The sequence below is a fragment of the Neofelis nebulosa genome, chromosome 14, assembly GCF_028018385.1.
Source record: "Neofelis nebulosa isolate mNeoNeb1 chromosome 14, mNeoNeb1.pri, whole genome shotgun sequence".
NCBI lineage: Eukaryota > Metazoa > Chordata > Mammalia > Carnivora > Felidae > Neofelis > Neofelis nebulosa.
In genome coordinates, this window is record NC_080795.1 from 67821612 (window position 1) to 67840808 (window position 19197).

Here is a 19197-nt window from a genome sequence, read left to right on the forward strand (position 1 = left end):
TCACAGAATACTGATGGCTAATAGTTACTCTGTGCCAGGCACTGCTCTATGACTTTTATGGATGTTAATTCCTTACCAACACAGGGAAGTGAATTAATCTGTCCCAAGTCACACTGTTGTGAGTAGCTTAGCCAAGATTGGCATCCAGCTTCAAAGTCTGAATGTTTAATCGTAAAGCTATAACTGTATCATATCAACTCAGGAAAGGTAGGTTTTAATATTTCTATTTTACGTACGAAGGACCTGAATACAGAACAGGTGGAGTGACTTATCTGGGTGAATCATTGTCACCTTTTTAAGATGGTGGCTCAAGATGTTTAAGGCACATCACCTAAGTTTTAGTGACCACGCTCTTAAGGCCAGTGGAGAAATGCCTAGGAGATTGAAGGGGGCCTGAGAGTGGGTAGCTTCCAAAGCCAAGGAAGCCCCATTTCTTGCTAATTTGGCTGCCATTTTGATGCATTCCTAAACATCCATTGAGAATTAATTCAGTTCACACTAATGCATATGTTTTTAAACAAGGTGTTGTGCTAGGCATGGAGGGTACTGAGATGAGTAAGTCACAGCTTTGGCTTCAAGATGCTCAGGGTTTAATGGGACAGAGAGAGAGAGAGACAAAGTCAGATAATGGTAAACAATGTTTATATGCTGTGTGAGAACTATACAAGGTATTGAGGGATCATATATGAGCGGGTGTGAGGAGTCCGAGATAAGGGAGGAGTTGGGTGAACAATATTAAGGGGAAATTTTCTTTTTTTTAAATTTTTTTAAACATTTATTTTAGAGAGAGAGAGAGAGAGCATGAGCGGGAGAGGGGCAGAGAGGGAGGGAAACACAGAATCCGAAGCAGCCTCCAGGCTCTGAGCTGTCAGCACAGAGCCCAATGCAGGGCTCCAACTCACCAACTGCGAGATCATGACCTAAGCCAAAGTCAGATGCTCAACCGACCCAGCCACTCAGGCACCCCTAAGAGGAAATTTTCTAACAAAGTGGCATGTAAGGCAAAAAGGGTGAATAGCAGTTTTTCCAAACAAAAAGGGGGCTTCTGTTCGTTAGGTAATTGTTTATGATCTACCAATTCTCCTTGCCAAGAATAACTGGAGAGTCTAGATATAAATCAAACAAAAACCAAAAACAGCTGCTTGAAAGGATTGGCACACAACCGAGGCAAGCATGACTTGAGAGACCAAGATGATAGACCGAAGGGGGCGGCAAAGGAGTGAGTGATATTCTACACCAGTTTTCCCCTCAAGCCATTTGCAATTTATGAGGAAAAAATGTTAAGTCAATTACAAGGTGACAGAAGCCTAAAAATCTGAGCATGATTTTTGGCAATCTCAAGATACTAGAGGAATTCAAATTCTACCAAAAAGATAAGGCCCCGGTCAATGGATCAGACTCACAAGGGCACCGCTGAAATTCCTTGTCCTGGGACAACTTTCTCAAACTTACTTGTCAAGTAAGACAGTTTCTCAAATATTCAATTTCCGATTGGATTAAGCTGAATTGCCCCTATACGAACTACATCTAAGAAGAAAAGTTAAGTCTCTCTAGAGAAATATAACATCATCAAGACTCTGTATAATTTTTCAAGACAATGCCAAGCCTTTAATAAAAAGCTATGAGATTTATTTTTTGAGTTTATTTATTTTGAGAGGGAGAGAGCATGAGCTGGAGAGAGGCAGAAAGAGTAAGGGAGAGAAAGAATCCCAAGCAGGCTCTGCACTGTTGGCACAGAGCCCTACGTGGGGCTTGAAGTCACGAACTGTGAGATCATGACTGAGATGAAATCAAGAGTCAGACGCTTAACCTGCCGAGCCACCCAGGCTCCCCCGCCAAAACCAGATATTTTTTATATCTGGTGTAATGCTAAGTGAAACAAGTCAGTCAGAGAAAGACAGATACCATACGATTTTGCTGATGTGTGGAATTTAAGAAACAAAGGAGCAAAGGGAATAAAAAAGAGAAAGAGACAAATCAAGAAATAGGCTCCTAACTATAGACAGCACACTGATTGTTGCCAGAGTGAAGGTGGGTGCAGGGTGGGTGAGATAAGTGATGGGGATTCAGGAGGGCACTTGTCCTGATGAGCACCAGCTGATGCATGGAAATGTCAAATCACTATATTGTTGTACACCTGAAACTAATATAACACTGTATGTTAGCTTCCTGGAATTAAAATAAAAACATTGAAAAATTACCAGATATTATAATAAAAGAAAACCAAAAGATCAAAACTCAAAAGAAAAAAAAAATCAGACAATAAAAATAGACCCACAGATGATCCAGACTCTGAAGTTAACAAACGTAATCTTTAAAATAACTACGATTAAGAGATCGATGACACAGTGAGGAATTAGATCTATAGGGAAAAAATCAAATTGAAAATGTAGAACTGAAAAATCCAGCTACTGAAATTTGGAATTTAGAAATTTAGAAATTTAGATAGGTTCGACAGCAGATTTCATATGACAGGGGAGAGCATTTATAAACCTGAAGAGAGGACAGTGGGAAATATCCAGACTTAAGCACAGAGGAAAACTATGTAAACTACAAAAAACAAACAAAACAGCAGAGTGACCTGACGAAAGGGTCTAAAATGCCAACAATTTAAATGCCAAAACAAGGGAGAAAATAGGGCGAAGAAATAGTTGAAGATGTCCATGCTGGATGATTCTCCAGGGGATTCAATTACTTCCAGTAGTCCATTACCCATTTGATCATCACAGCCATTGTGTGAAAGAGGTGCCAAAAAATATTATTCTATCCATTTTACAGATGAAGAAATGGAGCCTCAAAGAAACTATGGGTCTTGATTCAATTATTTTAAATGGAGCCATTCATTTACTCAGCAAACTTCTGTTGAATGACATCATTTGCAAACTTGTTACACAAAGCAATAAAGAGCTTAAGAAGTAGAAACTAGGTGAGTAAATATAAACGCTTTTCTCTTATTTTTAATTTTTTTAAAAAAGACAATTGTTTAAAACCAAAAAAATGTCGATTTCATAATATCTGTGGGAGCACCCGTATGACACCAATAAAACCCAAGAAAGGGGAGTGAAATGAAAGTGTACTCTTGTAAGCTCCTTACATTATACATGAAGTTTTATAACACTATTTAAAGACAGAATGTGTTAAGTCAAAGATGCATAATATAAATCCAAGAGCAGCCACTAACATACACTCAATAATCCAAAAGAAGTCAAGGAAAGAGGAAGAAAAGAACAAAGAACAGATGGAGTAAATAGAATATGAGTAATAAGATGGCTGACTTAAATCCAGCTACGTCAATAATTACATTAAGAGTAATTGATCCAAACACTCGAACTGAAAGGCAGGTGTTGTCGGACGTAGTTTTAAAAATTCATCAAAATGGCTAAAATAAAAAAAAAAAAAAATCCTGATAATCCCATGCGTAGACAAAAATAGGGAGCAACTAGAAATCTTATATATGGCTAGTGGGAGTGCAAATGGTACAACCACTTTGGAAAATTGTTAGGCAATATCTATTCAGGCAAAATATATGTATATAATATAATCTAGCAATTCTCAGCAGAAATGCATACCTATGTTCACCAAAAAACCGTGAAAGAATGCTCATAGCAGCCCTTTTGTAACAACCGACACCTGGAAGCCGTTCGTATTTGCATCAACACTAGACTGGGTAAGTAAATTTGGTATATTTATAGAATGGGATATTATAAGACAAGAAGAAGGAAAAACCTACTGCCATATGTGACAATGTTGGTGAATCTCAAAGTAATATTCAGTGAAACCAGACAAGAAGGGCATATACAGTATGATCCCATTTACATGACGCTCAAAATCAGTCAAAAGCAATCAAGATGGAAGGAAGGGAGGCTATTGGCGGTCTTCCAGGGGGTGGTGTCAGGAGAGGACAGGAGAGGCTTTGGAATGCAGATGACATTCAAATCCTTGATTTCTCCGGCAGTTACTGGAGTACGTCATTCCTGTAAAAATACATCAAGCTGTGCCACTTTGTGAAACTCACGTCACGTGTCAATAAAATAGTTCCTGTTGAGAAATAGAGGTGAGTGCCATTTCAGGGTAGAGAGATGGTGCAGTTGAAGGCATGGGGGAATGAATACTATGGGGTGTGGAAAATCACAGTAGCTCCATGTTGCTGGGCATAAAGCAGGAGGTAGGTTATAGCAGGGCTGGGGAAGGCTTGCAGTGAGCTGCTCGTGAAAGGTCTTGTCTACTCTGCTAAACGGTGTGGACTGTCCTCCTTCTTCTTCTTCCTCTTCCTCTTCTTCCTCCTCCTCTCCTCCTCCTCCTCCTCCTCCTTCTTTGTTTTAAGTTTATTTGAGAGGGAGAGAGAGAGAATCCCCAGCAGGTTCCGTGCTGCCAGTGCTGAGCCTGTCGCGGGGCTCCAACCCACGAACTGCGAGATCATGACCTGAGCCAAAACCAAGAGCTGGAAGTTTAAATGACTGAGCCACCCAGGCGCCCCAAGTGTGGGCTGTCTTCTGAGGTCAGTTAGACACTGAAAGAGTCTAAGCAAGACGTACCATACTAATATTTGAAATTAAAAAATACTTCAAAAATTCCTAGTGTCAGTTGGTGAAGAGGGACTAAACCAGACATATGGAGACTAGTTAAGACGCCCTTGCAAAAATCCAGCTGAGAGATGAGGAAGAATTGAATCAGGACAGTGGTTGTGGGGATATACGGAGAACAGGACTTCCAACTACCAGGAGACGATATTAGTAAGACTTGATTGGGTGTGGGAGGTGCAGAAAAGCAGAGTTGAGCATGAGGCCTACATTTGTTAGCGCAGATGACCACACGGCCGGTAGTTCTCCCGAGGGAGGCAGAGACAGTTCAGGAGTTCAGGGAAGGAAGGGGCAGAGGACTCCTTTGGTCTTTGACAGTTTGGACAGGTTTACAAATCCCCCAAGATGAGGGGGATTCTTTGAGAGTTATTTCGGGGTCCCTTGTTTCCTGGAATTGGTGACCGAGTTAAATGCCAAGTCTCTGATGTCCTCTGCAACTGCTGTTTGGTTTCGTTGCCTTTTCTGGTCCTGATGCGCAGTCAACACACAAAGCCCCGGTTGTCAGGAGCAGATCCGGCAGCACCGATGCCCTGGGGTCTGAAAGACTTCATCTCGCTTTCGGCCGCCGCTCCAGACAAAGGCTGTCTTATGCGCCATCTATTTCAGTCATTTTTATGAGTGCTGTGGAATATTTTCAAGCTATCCCTTTTAAGCATTATCTCTTGGCAGTTAAGAAAATAGATCCATTGCAAGCACAGGAGTTTCTGAAAAGGGGTTTAAAAATAGCTCAGCGCGCTCTTCAGCTGCAGCTATTGGGAAATTGAGCCCTTTGCTTGCACTTCTGCCGGTTTCCATTTCAACCCTGCAGCTGGAAATCGGTAGCTCTTCCTCTGTCAGGAACAGATGCAAAAGGAGGAAGGAATGGGCCAGGGCCTTCTCTTAACTTGGGGTCACATTGGACAATTTTTGGGTGCTGAGAGGCACTGGGGTAGTGGAGAGTGGGCGTATCAAACTTTGGGGTTTGAAAATGTCTGTTCAATATTCTGATATATTTTTAGATTCGGCAAAGAGAAAAATAAGCCTATTGGTTTTGTCACGCAAATTATAAAAAGCAACTGGGGCAAAATCACTTGGCTGATAGAGATAAGTAGAAAACACTCTCACTAATGACAATGCTTTACTTGAATTTTTTCAACGAGTACCTATGACAAGACTAGAGGTAGCTGTTACCGCCATTCCCACCTGTAAGATGGGAACACTGGGTGGGGGGATTGTTGAGGGACCCTGCCTGAGGTTCAGGGAATGGGGTAGGGATAGAGTTTATAGCACAGACTCCAGAGCCCTGCTCTTGGCCATTGTTTCATATTGCTCTTTAACTGGGAAGTGCAGGAAATTTTATCATTTCTCAAAAGGGGGCACGGATTTTTGTTAAGTTTATTTATTCTGAGAGAGAGAGAGAGAGAGAGAGAGAGCAGGAGGGGCAGAGAGAGAGGGAGAGAAAATCCCAAGCAGGTTCCACACCGTCAGCACAGAGCAGGTTGCGGGGCTCAAACTCACCAACTGTGAGCTCACGATCTGAGCTGGAACCAAGCCTTGGACGCTTAACCGACTGAACCACCCAGGCGCCCCAGGGAGCGTGGAGGTTTAAAAGCAGAAAAACCCAAGAAGTGACATGAACAAATCTCTGTTCTAAGCCCCGTTCTGCATGACGTCACTCACTAGAAGTCTGCTGAATAAACGAAGGACTGGATCTTAAGTGAGTGAAGACACCTAGCCGCCTGGAGACTCCATTTCTTCATCCGTAAAATGGATACAATAGTATCTTTTGACAGCCTTCACAGGACAGCTGTGCAGATCAAGGGGGAGAATGACTACAGGAAGTAGTTTAATCCTCTGGAAAACCAGTCAGCACTTACCACGCACCCGGCCTTGTGGTAGGTGCTGGGGATACGTCGGTGAACCAAGCAGACAAAATCCCTGCTGCTCTTCTGTCGGGGGAGACGGAAAATGAACAGGAAATCTAATAAGTAGGGAAGCCTTCTAAAGTGTATTACAATGGTATCTACGCTCCGGGGGGAAGGACTATGGGAAAAAGGAGAAGTGGGCAAGGGTATAGGTGGGGACAATTACTATTTAAAATCAGGTGCTCAGACTAGACCTCACTGGAAGGTGACACTGTGTGGACACTTTCAGGTGAAGGAGTTAGGTCTGCAGACTTGCCAGTGTGACAGGCGATGAGGCAGAGGTCACAGGTAGGCGGGGCTGGTGCCCGCGAGCAAGGTGGCGGAGGGGGAAGGGGAGGTTACGGAGTTCATGGGGGGGAGGACGGTTTGGGGCCGTGTACAGATGTGGACTTTCACTCTGGAAGAAATGGGGCCACCGGAGGGTGTGACCCCGAGGAGTGACACGGCCTGGTGTGTTTTAAAGGGATCACACGGGCTGCAGTGTGGAGAGTGGACGGAGGTGGTAAGGGTAGAAGCAAGAATACGAGACCAGCTAGAGGTTACCTCGGTCTTCCAGAAGTGGGGTCAGAAGGGTTGCCTTCTGCGTACATTTCGAAGCAAATACCGAGAGGATTTGACGGGGTGGAAGGAAAAGCCAGGGAGGGTGTGTTCCAGAATCCAAGCTAAGAAAATGGGCTGGTGAGCAGGATCGCTGACGGGTGTGCTGAAGGAAGAAGGCGAGGAGAGAAGCCAGAGGCAGAGAAGGCTCAGTTGGATTTTGTTTTGTTTTGTTTTAGCACTTTCAGCTGTGGTGAAATACACAGAACATAAAATTTACCAACTTGCCCGTGTTTACGTGAGTTTACCACTCAGTAAGGCTAGCCATATTCACACTGATGTGCAGCCAATCTTCAAAACTTTTTTCACCTTGAGAAACCCGCTGAACGGCAGCACCTTCCCGCCCATCCCCTCACCCCCTGCCACCCACGATTCTACTTCCTCTATGAATCTGACCACTCTGAATAAGTCATATAATATTTTTTTTTCTTTTCCTATTGGCTCCTTTCCCTTAGCAGAAGGCCCTCAACTTTCACCCACGACAGCACGAATGAGAATTTCCTTCCTTTTAAGGCTGAATAATATTCCATTGTACGTCTATACCGCATGGGAGTCATTCATTTGCCGATGGACACTCGGGTCGTTTCCACCTTTCGGCTGTCGAGAGTAGTGCTACGAGGAGCACGGGCTGTGAATATCCCTTCAAGACCCTGCCTGCAATTCTTTTGGGCACATATGCAGAAGTGGAAGTGCTGAATGAGGCTGAGAAAAGTTCTGCTGCAAAGGGAAGCCTAAAAAATGTGGGGGAGTGGTTGGCAGCAGAAGTGAGATCATGAGAAGGTTTTTTGTTTTTGTTTTAAAGTATGGGAGAAATAACAGCATGTTTTCATTTGATGGGACTGATCCCGTAGAGGGAGAAGAACTGAACGTGGAACGTCACTGGGACAATGTCCTTGGGTAGGTGAGGCGGACTGGATCTCACGTATAAATGGAAAGACTGGCTCATTTTGAGAAGGCAGAATTTGCGGGCGCAGGTATACGAAGGGCGAATGGTTGATGGCTGGGAGACATGGAAGTCTTCCGATTGCTTCAGGGTTCTCAGCAAAGCAGAAAGCAAGATCGTCTACTGAAAGTAATATGCAAGTGATCGCGAGATCAGCTGCCCGTCTTGAGGACTAGACACTATGCCAAAAGCCTTACTTCATTACCTGTAAACTTCTCAATTAGCCAGCAAAGCAATTATTATTATTTTTTAATCCTGATTTTACAGATGAAGGGACTAGAGGTTCAGAGAAGTTAAGAAACGTGCCAAAGACACACAACCAATCCACAGAAGCCCTTGCTTTCTACCCAGGTTTGCTTGACTCTGGAGCCCGACTGTTCCTGCTACCCAGCCCAAGGTGTTCACATTTCTCTAACACCTGTCCTGTCACGGAGCTACAATATTAATCCTCAGAGACCAAGGTCTCCGGGACCCCTCCTCAAAGCATAGAAATGATGTTTTACCTGAAGTTCCATGCGGAATTGAGATGTGGGGGTGGAAAGATAATAAAAAGGGAACAACGGAAAAGGCAACAACCCTATTCCTTTACAATGAAATAAGTTTAAGGTGAATGCGAGTGGCACAATTTTCCGTTCCCAATCCTGCTAGTTAGAACCTCTCAAATGCCAGGTGGCTAAGTGTCAGTGACCAGCCTGCTCTCTCCCTGTAATTATGCTTTGTATCAATTCCCCCACTGCACTGGGAGGTAAATACCAAGTATCACTTCCATCTTACAGATGAGAAACCTGAAATCCGGGTTGCCAAGAAAACGCCTTTGGAAAAGTCGCGGAGCTGCAACTCGAACCCAAGTCTCTCTAGCCCCGGGCTTGTGTCCTTAGGCTCTCCATCATTCTGGGGGGGCACTATCTGCCCACACCCCCACTTCAGACAGCGGGCTGTGGCTCCTCTACTCCTTCAGTCTCGGAATTCCAGCAACCAGACCAGGCGATCTGTGCCCCTTCCCTGTCACCTGGGGTGGAGGAGTAAGTCGGGCTGTGAGGACCCCCAGCAGAGCCAGTTTGGCACGATCACAAGGGCTGTGCTGAATTTAGTTCATGAATCATAGCTGAAATCTTATTTTATGCAGTAGGGGCCATGGTTTGTCTTCACGGGGTTGCTCTGATGACTCTAGGTGAAAGTTTATGGCTGTTGAAGACCCTCAGAGAAGGTTCACGAGAGAAACCTTTGGAAAACATTAAGGTGACTCATTACAGCTTAAAGAGAGACCTTCTCTAAACAAATGATCTCACGTTTTTTCACTTCTAGATACCTCTTCTGCAGAAACATTGGCTCATCTCCCAGAGATTTGTATATAAGGAAGTTCATTGTGGCTATGACTGCAAAAGAAAAAGATGGGAAATAACCTGAATGTCTGAAGATAGACAAATGGCTAAATATATATTTGGTACGTCCATACAGTGGAGTACTATGGAAACATTGACAAGACGCCAAGGTTCTAGAAAGACAGTGGAAAGAGCTCCAAGATATAAGGCTAAGTGGACAAAATCTATGTAAATCTATTTATTTTAGATGGGATGGTATATAAATTGAGATTTTAAATAACATACCTATATTTATAATACATATCGTAATAAATACGAGTATATTTAAAAAACTGATTACATGTTGTAAATGTATTCCTAAATGCATTGGAAAAGGTCTGGAAAGATTTGACATGCATTTGTTAACATTGAACACTCCTGGAGGGAGGGAATGGGATTGGGGAAAAGATAAAGAGCTACAAAAGGAAAATTTTAGAGGCTTTATAAATATAATTGGTCTTTAAAGTTTTTTTATAATTATGACAAGGTATTCATTTACTACTTGTATACCTAAATAACACTGTCAAATACTATGAAAAAAAGAGTAACAATTCCTAATGGTGAAATTTCAGGCACCACTATATAGGTTGTGTCCACTTTCACGGAGACCCAGGACTCCCCGGTTCTGTTGGTTCTATTGCTGCCTCTGACACTAGCTGTGTGATTTTGGGCAAGTCACTTTCTGTCTCTGAACCTGTTTCCTCTTGTAACGAAAAGATTGACCTAGAGTACAAATTGATAAAGCCTTTTTATTATTAACTTCCAAGCATCTGACCTCTCTTTGCAAGTACATTTTTAGAACGTTTATTTGTTTATTTTGAGAGAGAGCGCACGCTCATGGGATGGAGAGAGGCAGAGAAACAGAGAGAGAATCCCAAGCAGGCTCTGCTTAGTACGGAGCCCCAACACGGGACTCAATCCCACTACAGCGAGATCATGACCTGAGCCGATACCAAGAGTTGAATGCTTAACCGACTGAGCCACCCAGCTGCCCCAACAACCCAACCATTTGTGCCTCAGACTCCTTTCGGTGCTAAGGTTTTCTGACTCTAGTTGAATGCAGTGAACCAAATCCACCAGAGCTGTGCCGCCTGCCTCTCAACCGGGTGGAGAATCACCAGGTGATTTTAAGTGACCCACAAAAGCTTACATGTAACAGTTGCCCTTGCAGTGTTTTCCTGAGTATTAAGCCCAGATGCTGGCAACTGCATGAGGGCTTAGGAACTTTGTGGGCTCCAAGGAGACCACTGCTGTTTCTAGAGAATTCTTTAAGGACCCCGGGTCTTTGGAAGAACCAACCATGAGTGATTTTCAGTGGAATCAGATCCCAGGTAATTATGCTTGGAGCCCTCCAGCCCCAACGTCAGCTCCTGACCCAGAGCTACAACTTTGGTGCTACAGCAAGACAAGGCCACCTGGAGAAAGGATGAAGGCAAGGGGAGGGGTCAGGTGCAACACACATCCCATTGTGAAATATGGGGAATGGTCATCAGTGTCCTTTCCCTGTTCTCAGAGGTTCCATCTGGACTTCTACGCCATTGGCTCCAGCCTCCTCAGCCTACAAGTGGCATGGTAAGGATCATTTTGTCTCTTTTAGGAGCAGGGCTAGATGCCCCATGATATTCTGCATCATCAGAGCCCACAGACTGTAAGGCAGACCGTCCATGTTCTTGAGTAATAATGAGCAGCACATCACCCAGAGTTAAAGCCTCAGCCCTGTGCTCATGGGATCCCATTTGCACCTGGCCCAGATAGATAAGACTCAAACTTAGAGGAGGTGGGGACAACAGGAGTTCAGTCTCTGAAGAGGGGAAAGACAGATGAGAGGGCCATTCAGGAGGATGGTCCTTCCTGGCTCAAGTCTTCTCCATGGACAGAAGCAGAAGGCTGGCAGCCAGTGTTCCACAGCTCCCTGACTTTCCCTGCCCATTTGCAGGGTGGAGAGCTAGGGACTTGGGTGAATGACCAGTTACAGCCCAAGTCCCCAATCCCCCCAAGGCACACTAGCCTGGGGGTCAGGAGACCTGGGTTCAAATCCCAGTTGGGTCACTTTTTCATTGTAAAGCCAGTCACATGCCTTCCCTGGTTCTGTTTCATTTTCTTAAAGGGTCTTGGATTAGATGCTTGCCCAGGTCCCTGCCAGCCTAAGAATGGCTCTAGCTCTAGACTATAGAGCCTTCTTGGCTTCCACATACTTGGTAAGAAGAAGGGAATGAGTTATAAAGGAGTGTGTGTACCCTGGGATCAGACTTCCTGAGTTTAAATCCTGACTCTCTTTTCCTTGCTGTGACTTTTAAAGGCTTTCCACATTGGAAAAAGGAAGGTAAGAATTTTAGTTACTTCCTAATGTTGTTTCAGGGAATGTAACAAAATCTGCGTAACTCAGCACCCGGCACAGTAAATGTTCAGTTCTCCTCAGCTTACGATGGTCCATTTCTCCAGCCTATTATGAGGCCAAGATCAACAGCAGGCAGTGGCTAAAATTATTTCTTGATAAAACACCATACCTCAACATAGATTCAATTATACTACCAGCCAAATCATGACCCCCCCCATAAAGTTCATTCATGCATTCAGTACTAATCCATCAATATTCATTGAATGTCTTAGGTGAGGTTTTCAGACTAAGGATGCAAAGACATCAGATCTTACTCTAGAGTTTACTCTGATATAATCTCAATATAGAACACACTATTGAGTAAGGTGTTTGCTGAGCATTGATGGCATTCAGAGAACTGCCCCACTGTCACTGGGGAATCCATATGACGGCTCATTTCTCACCCACGAGGGGTTTCGAACTTCGAAGGCGAGGAGAAGCACATGCTTGTGAAGCAACTGAGGTTTCGGGAACACCCTAGGTCCCCAGTGGGACCAATCTGCACACTCGTGACAGATGCTGAGCATTTGTATGTCAGGGACTGGGTCTAGAGTACTCCATGCAGCATCTCACTCAACCTCATAAAGTGGTCCTTAGCATTAACCCCATTTCACAGGTAAAGGCACTCGTCTCAGTGAGAGGAGGTAACTTGTCAAAGGTCACGTAGCTGGCAAGAGGCAGAGGTCTGTCTTGTCTCACCAGATCTCCCCGTGTCAGTCTGCTAAGGCTGCTGTGACAAAGCACCACAGGTGGGTGACTTAAACAACAGGAATTTACTGCCTCACAGTTCTGGAGGCTACAAGTCCAAGATGAAGGTATGAGTAGGGTTGGTTCCTTCTCAGGGAGAATCTGTTCTGTGCCTCTCTCCTGGCTTCTGGTGGTCTCCAGCAATCTTTGGTGTTCCCTGGCTTATAGATGTATCACCCCGATCTCTGCCTTTGTCTTCACATGACACTCTCTCTGCGTGTGTCTGTCTCTGTGTCCCAATTTCCCCTTTTTATAAGGATATAAGTCATATTGGAGTAGAGCCGACTCTAATGATTTCATCTTAACTTGATCATCTACCAAGACCCTAGTCCCAAGGAAGGTTATAATGACAGACACAGAGGGTTAGGACAACATCTTTTGGGGGAAACAGTTCAACCCATAACACTTACCTTCAAGGCTTTGGCGTCCCTCACTGGCTGCTCTCCTTCCACTTCCTTCCAGAGACAGCTGCAGTTAGCCCAGAGCTGGATCTCCTCCTTGACATTCTAATTGGCCGATACCCAACTATATTTGTCGTAGAGCCTCTGCTTGTTGAGGAAGGTCCCAGTGGTGCCAGCCACTCTCCCCACTGAAACGGACCAACTGGCACAAGAGGGGAGGGAGGTAAAGAAGGCAGGTCATCTTCTACACATGGAAGTGTAACTACAACAAGAGTGATCTAACATTGACTACTTATTGATCAATTATCGTACTCCAGGCACTGAGTTAAGTATTTTACATGTATAATCTATTTAGTCTGCAGAGCAACCCCCAAAAAGGCGTTACCCTATCATTTCCTAGATGGAAAAAGCTGAGGGCCATACAGATTAGGTTCTTGTCCAAAGCCCTGACCCCAAGGCTTAATTAATCAACACAGTGTCAGGCATACAACAATTATGAAATATTAGCAAATATTATGTTAACTATTTTGTCTCCTTCCCATGGAGCTTTTGGGTTAAAATAACACCCCCTTTCCCTCCCTTCTATTCTGGTTGATTTGGAACCCTGCCCAGGCCCTATTAGTTCATACCCTGGGGCTGTGGATAAAGCTGGCGAGTTACAAGGCCAGTAGCCACAGGCAATTTGACCTTGGAACAAAGCTGGGCAAGACCACAGAAGAGGAAGTCTGTCCCGAAGGTCCACCCTGTGCAGTTTTCTCCCCGAGCTGCAGGACCTTCATGCACTCCAGTCCCTTGGGTGGGGTCTGAAGGGGGCCCAAGGTTTGTTCTGGAGGTTGCTCTTGACGTTGCCGTAGAAAGCACCATTGTTTTAATTGTTTCAGAAAGTGGGCTAGGGCAGCCTTTCCCAGGGACTGCGTCCTTGGACAGAGACAGAGCAGAGGCCAGGAGCAGTAGAAGCAGGGCCAGGCCTGGAAGGACGGAAGCCAGAGCCCTCCGCCTAGCCTCTTGGTCTCGCTGATTGTTTTTCTTTCTATAAAAGTAATCCATGATTATTTTTCAAAAGACTATGAAAGTGTATAAAATAAAAAGCAACAGGTCTCACAATCCTAGCCGTAGGCTTCCAAAATTCTGCTACTCACAAATAAACACGTGTGTGTACCGTCAGTAAAAAGGATCATATCATTCTTTGTCTGCTTTTGCCACTTAGCGATATAGGAGCATATGTTCTGTCTATGCAGGATGATACTCTGCTTCGTGACTGTATAGGGCTCGATTGTTCCACTGTGTGGACAAAACACAATTTATTTAGCTAGACCATCCAGATAGACTTTTATATTGTTTCCCATTTGTCATTCTTACAAACAATATTGAGATATTTCTTGTATGTTAGTCTTTATCTTTTTTTTTTAATTTTGTTTAATGTTTACTTTTGACGGAGAGAGAGAGAGAGACAGAGACAGAGCACGAGCGGGGGAGGGGCAGAGAGAGAGGGAGACACAGAATCCGAAGCGGGCTCCTCCAGGCTCTGAGCTGTCAGCACAGAACCCGGAGTGGGGCTCAAACTCACAGACCCGCGAGATCATGACCTGAGCCAAAGTCGGACGCTCAACCGACTGAGCCACCCAGGCGCCCCAATCTTTTTTTTTTTTTTTTAAATAGCCTCCATCCCCAGCATGAAGCCCAATGCAGAGCTTGAACCCACGACCCTAAGATCAAGACCTGAGCTGAGATCAAGAGTTGGACGCTTAACCAACGGAGTCACTCAGACGCCCCATAAGTCTTGGTCTTCTTGCCCAATTATTTCTTTGGGATTAATTTTTTTTAATTTTAATTTTAATTTTAATTTTTTTAATTTAATTTTTAATTTTTTAATTTTTTAATTTTTATTTTTTTAATTTTATTTTTTATTTTTTAATGGGATTAATTTTTAACAATGGAGTTGCAGGATCAAAGGGTAAACATATTTAAAGATGAAAAAATTTGATGTGTTATCTCCAGGCCGATCTCTGTAAGTGTTAGATTTCGTAACACCAACAGTATTTGAGACTGCCTGTTTCCTTTCATCCCCCCCGCCCCCCACCACACACACACACACACACACACACACACAAGCATTATATCTTACAGGAAAAAAAAAACGTATGCCTTGTTTCAAATTACATTTTCAAAAGTCATGAGTGAAGCTGACCATATTTTCATATTTTTTGGCTACCTCTATTTCCTTTTCTGTAGCTGTTGTTGCTCATGCTTCTCTCCCCGGGTGAGCTCATGTGATCCTGAGGAAATTATATCCTCAGCTTCTGGCTTTACCAAGACGATCTTTGCATTGTTGACTTTAATTGTCTGGAGAAAAGGGACCAGTGACCATGAAACTCGGGTCGGTTATTATCATTCCTTCATGAATTCGGGGCCCTTCATTCATCTACTCTTTCATTCGCTTGGAAATTATCCCTGTAGTAATCCGTTGCTCTGGTTTGCTCATTAATCATTTTTTCACGTAGTTATTGAGCACCTGCTGCCTTGGAAATGCCAGGTCCCCAGGGTAGGGGTGGGGGCGGGCGCTCAGAGAGACTCAGTGGTAACTATTTTCCCTGCTGAAGGGGGAATCAGTCCTGTCCTTGGTGCTCCGGGAACTCCTAGCCAGTGAGGTGGTAGGAATGGCGGGAGAGGCTGTGATCTGGGAAGTCTTCCCAGAGGGGGTGTCAGAGGACGGGTGTGATTTAGGTATGGAGCAAGGGTCCCAGCAGGGAAGTAGAGCAAGGGAAGGGAGGGCATAGTATAGGAGAAGAAAATGCTACACACAGAGGCAAAGGTGGAGCCTTACGCTGGCGTGAGGGTGGCTGGACCAAGGATCTTCTTAAAGGCGATCAGCAGGAGATAACGTGGGGCTGGGGCAGCGGCGTGTGTCTGCTGGGCTAGCGCACGGGGGCCTTCCTCGGCAACCACGGGGAGTGGGGTGAAGCAGAGCTGTGCTTGGAGAGGATTATTCTGGCAGCAGCACAGTGGAGGGATGGAGGGGAAGAGACAGAGGCAGGATTTCAGTTCAGGTTGTTGCAATAGAGGAGGATGAGGAGGGCCTGAGTTATCAGGGCAGCGCTCGGCCGGGAGCCTAGAGACTGGGGTCCCCTCCCCATTCCGCCTCTAGCTGGGGTATCAAGGGAGCTGCTTTCAGGAAGGTCAGAAGACTGTCTCTCAGAAAGCATGGGCCCAGCTCCGTGTCTTGCCAAGAATCGCCAGCTCTTTGTGGAACAGCCACTGGTTTCAAGGTACTCTGCCAGGCGTGGGGGCAAACGGAGCGAGAAGACACCACGAAGGCAGCCGGGAGTGGAGGACGGCACAGAAAACCACCGGAGGAGAAGAAACGAGCTGTTCTCTTTGTTTCTACTTCATTCTTTTTGACAGCTGCCAAGCAGTTCCATCTTACGGGTGCCCCATAATTTATTTACCTATTTTCTGATGAATGAGAAATTGCCAATTTTTGTTACAAACGATGTCGCCATGGAGTTTTGTGCACTGAATCTTGAGTGTGGGTAAGAGTATTCCTGTAGGGCACTTTCTTGCGGCAGGAGGGTCTACGTACTGTAGATTTTGATAGCTTTTGCTGAATTGCCCTTTGCACAGGAGCCTCCTTATTATTCGGATTACTGAGGAGCAAGGAAGTTGTGTTGCTCACCCAGGGCCATAGCAATGATATGATTGTATCAGGGTTTGAGTCATGGTGGTTCTTTCTTTAGATCTCTGTCCTTCCCATTGTTCTATGCTATATATTCCTGGAACTCTTCCCCCATAACTTCCCAATGTTTATTTTCTGCTCCTTTACCCCACAGCAACTAGTAAGAGAAACCTTGAAATGATAGAGCCTGGGGTATGTGTTTGGGAGACAGCAAATAAGTGGGGGCAAGGGGTTAGTTTCACTCCAGGGTTGGCACTGGGCAGGGGACAGGGCAGCCCCCAAGATCCAGCTGGGGGTGGCAGGTCAAATGCGGTGTGAGGAAGGCAGCCCAGCCTAACAGGAAGCCTGGGGGCTTCCTTGGACAACTGGGAATTTCCCAGACAGCCTGCACCTTAATCAGACATATCTCTGAGAAGAGACTGTCAGCTCTGAATTCTTCCTATCAGCTGAATTAACCTTGTGTCCTTCTGATGTCTCTCCCCAAAGGGGTGATAGTGAAGAAATTGGTGTCAAAAGCATTTTCCCCAGGTCTCATGGGATTGAGTTATGATTTCTGGCTTCTCCCTCCTTTTGCTTTTGCTCATCCCCCCGGCTTCTACATGTCATACTTACAAAGACTTGAAGTGACAATTCACAAAGTTGGGGGCTCCCCCAGTGAGGTTCAGCCTCCCATGGTGCCTGCTGCCATGGTGAACTGCAGTCAGACAGCCAGGGCTCCTATCCTGGATCTCTGTCTTCAAAACCCCAGGCAAGTGATTCAGCTTCCATCATCGGTGAAATGAAGATACCAATATACTCAGTCAGGGGGTTGCTGTGAAGAGTAAGTGAAATTGGCATTCTTTTCCCTTTTCCAGACTCCCCAGGTTGCTCGGGTGATGGTTCTGATATTTGGCCCAGGGGTGAGCAAGGATAAATACAAGGACAGCCGAAGGAAGGCCGACCTTAGGCTAGGCGGTATTCTGAAGTCTTTACATGTATTGTATTAATTTTCCATTGCTTCATAACAAATTACCCCAAAACTTAAGCAACAAATATCAAACGATATTTTACTTTGTATCTCATATAGTTTGGGGGATAAGGTGTCTGAGAGCAGCTTGGCTGGGTGATTCCAGCTCAGGATCCCTCGTGAGGTTGTAGTCAAGATGGTGGCCACGGTTGCATCACCCGAAGGCTCGCCTGGGGCGGGAGGTTCCATTTCTAAGATGGCTTCCTTACAGTCCCGGCTCATTTGGGCTGGTTGTTGGCAGAAGGCTCTAGCTCCTCGCCATGGAGATCTCTTTGCCAATTCAGAGTGCTGCTTAAGTGTCCTCATGACCTGGCAGTTGGCTTCTCCTAGAACGAGTGCTCTAAGAGAGCAAACGGGAAGTTGCAATGTCTTCTTTGACCTAATATCAAAGGTCACACTGTCATGTTTGCAAAATCCTATTGGTTTCACCAGTCGGCCTTATCCAGTGTGGGAGAGGATGACACAAGGACATGAATGCCAGGAGGTGAGGATCCCTGGAGCCCTCTCGGAGGCTGGTTACACCTGTATTAACTCTTTCAGTCCCTGCCATGTGCCCAGGGAGGTTTAGTTAGAAGCGACAGAGGTGAAGAAGGAGTTGCTACATGTGGGAAATCCAGATTTCAGATTATCTTGGAGACAGCGCTCCATGCCAGTGTGTGCAATGTGAGTGTGGTTATGACCTCGTCCAATGGCACTAATGTCTCCAGTGGAGAAGCCTAGTCAGGGTGGCTCATGAATCGTGCCTGGCTGTGTTGCTTCTGAGCTGGAATCTTTGGCCCTGCTGGAGATTCTGTGAGCTACCAAATGTAATATGCCTGAACTAGTTGGAAAGCGTTCTATTATCGCATCAAAAATCCACAATGACTGCTACAAACGTTCAGAGCACAGGAGACATATTATTTTCATAAGCTGAATATATAGTGATGAGAGCCATCAGCATAAAGTGATGGCCAGAGTACCTCATCATCTTCGGTTTTATGAGTAGAAACATAGCAGCTACAATAAAGGAGATGAGAATGTGTTGCTATTCCGGCACTGGTCAGAAGGCAACAGGAATATTGTGTCTGGAGGCTATTTTTTAAGGGAGACAGCGACAAATTAGAGTATGTTCCGAGGAAAGAGGCCAAGATGATAGAAGAACACAAAACCATCTCCCCGGAGGCCTGGGGAATGTTTTCCCTGGAGAAGAGAAGGTACTAGGGAGGGCATGGGAGCTATTTTCACAGATAAGAAAAATTCTCTTGTAGTACCATGGTGCAGAGGGTTGGACAGACTTGGGTTCAAATCCTGGTCACTTCCTCTGCATGGCGTGGACATGGCCTCTGGTTTCTCTGGGTCATTTATGGTAGCACATGGCATGTAGTAAATGCTTCATAAGTCTGGGCCCCTCCCTCTTTACCCTCAGCACCAATGAGAGGATAAGAGGCAGCTCAGTACTTGGTCTGAATATAAAATACAGGACGTGAGTGCCTTGCCTTTGGAGAAAACCAGGGACAGGCTGGATGACCCAGCCTCTACCCTCTCTGAGCCCTTCTGGAAGGCTGTGTTTTCAAGTTAAGCATGTTGTACGCATTTTCTCATTGCCAGTCTTATGAAGTAGGGGCTGTT

General features: G+C 45.2%; 1 long non-coding RNA gene across 1 annotated transcript; it reads right to left on the reverse strand.

Annotated features, from left to right (window-relative positions):
• Positions 1-8365: 8365 nt before the first annotated feature.
• LOC131494599 (uncharacterized) lies at positions 8366-10913 on the reverse strand. Its single transcript, XR_009253477.1, has 3 exons — positions 10685-10913; positions 9334-9400; positions 8366-9246 (listed from the first exon to the last, which is right to left on the reverse strand). It is a non-coding gene; the product is annotated as an uncharacterized LOC131494599 (long non-coding RNA).
• Positions 10914-19197: the final 8284 nt, after the last annotated feature.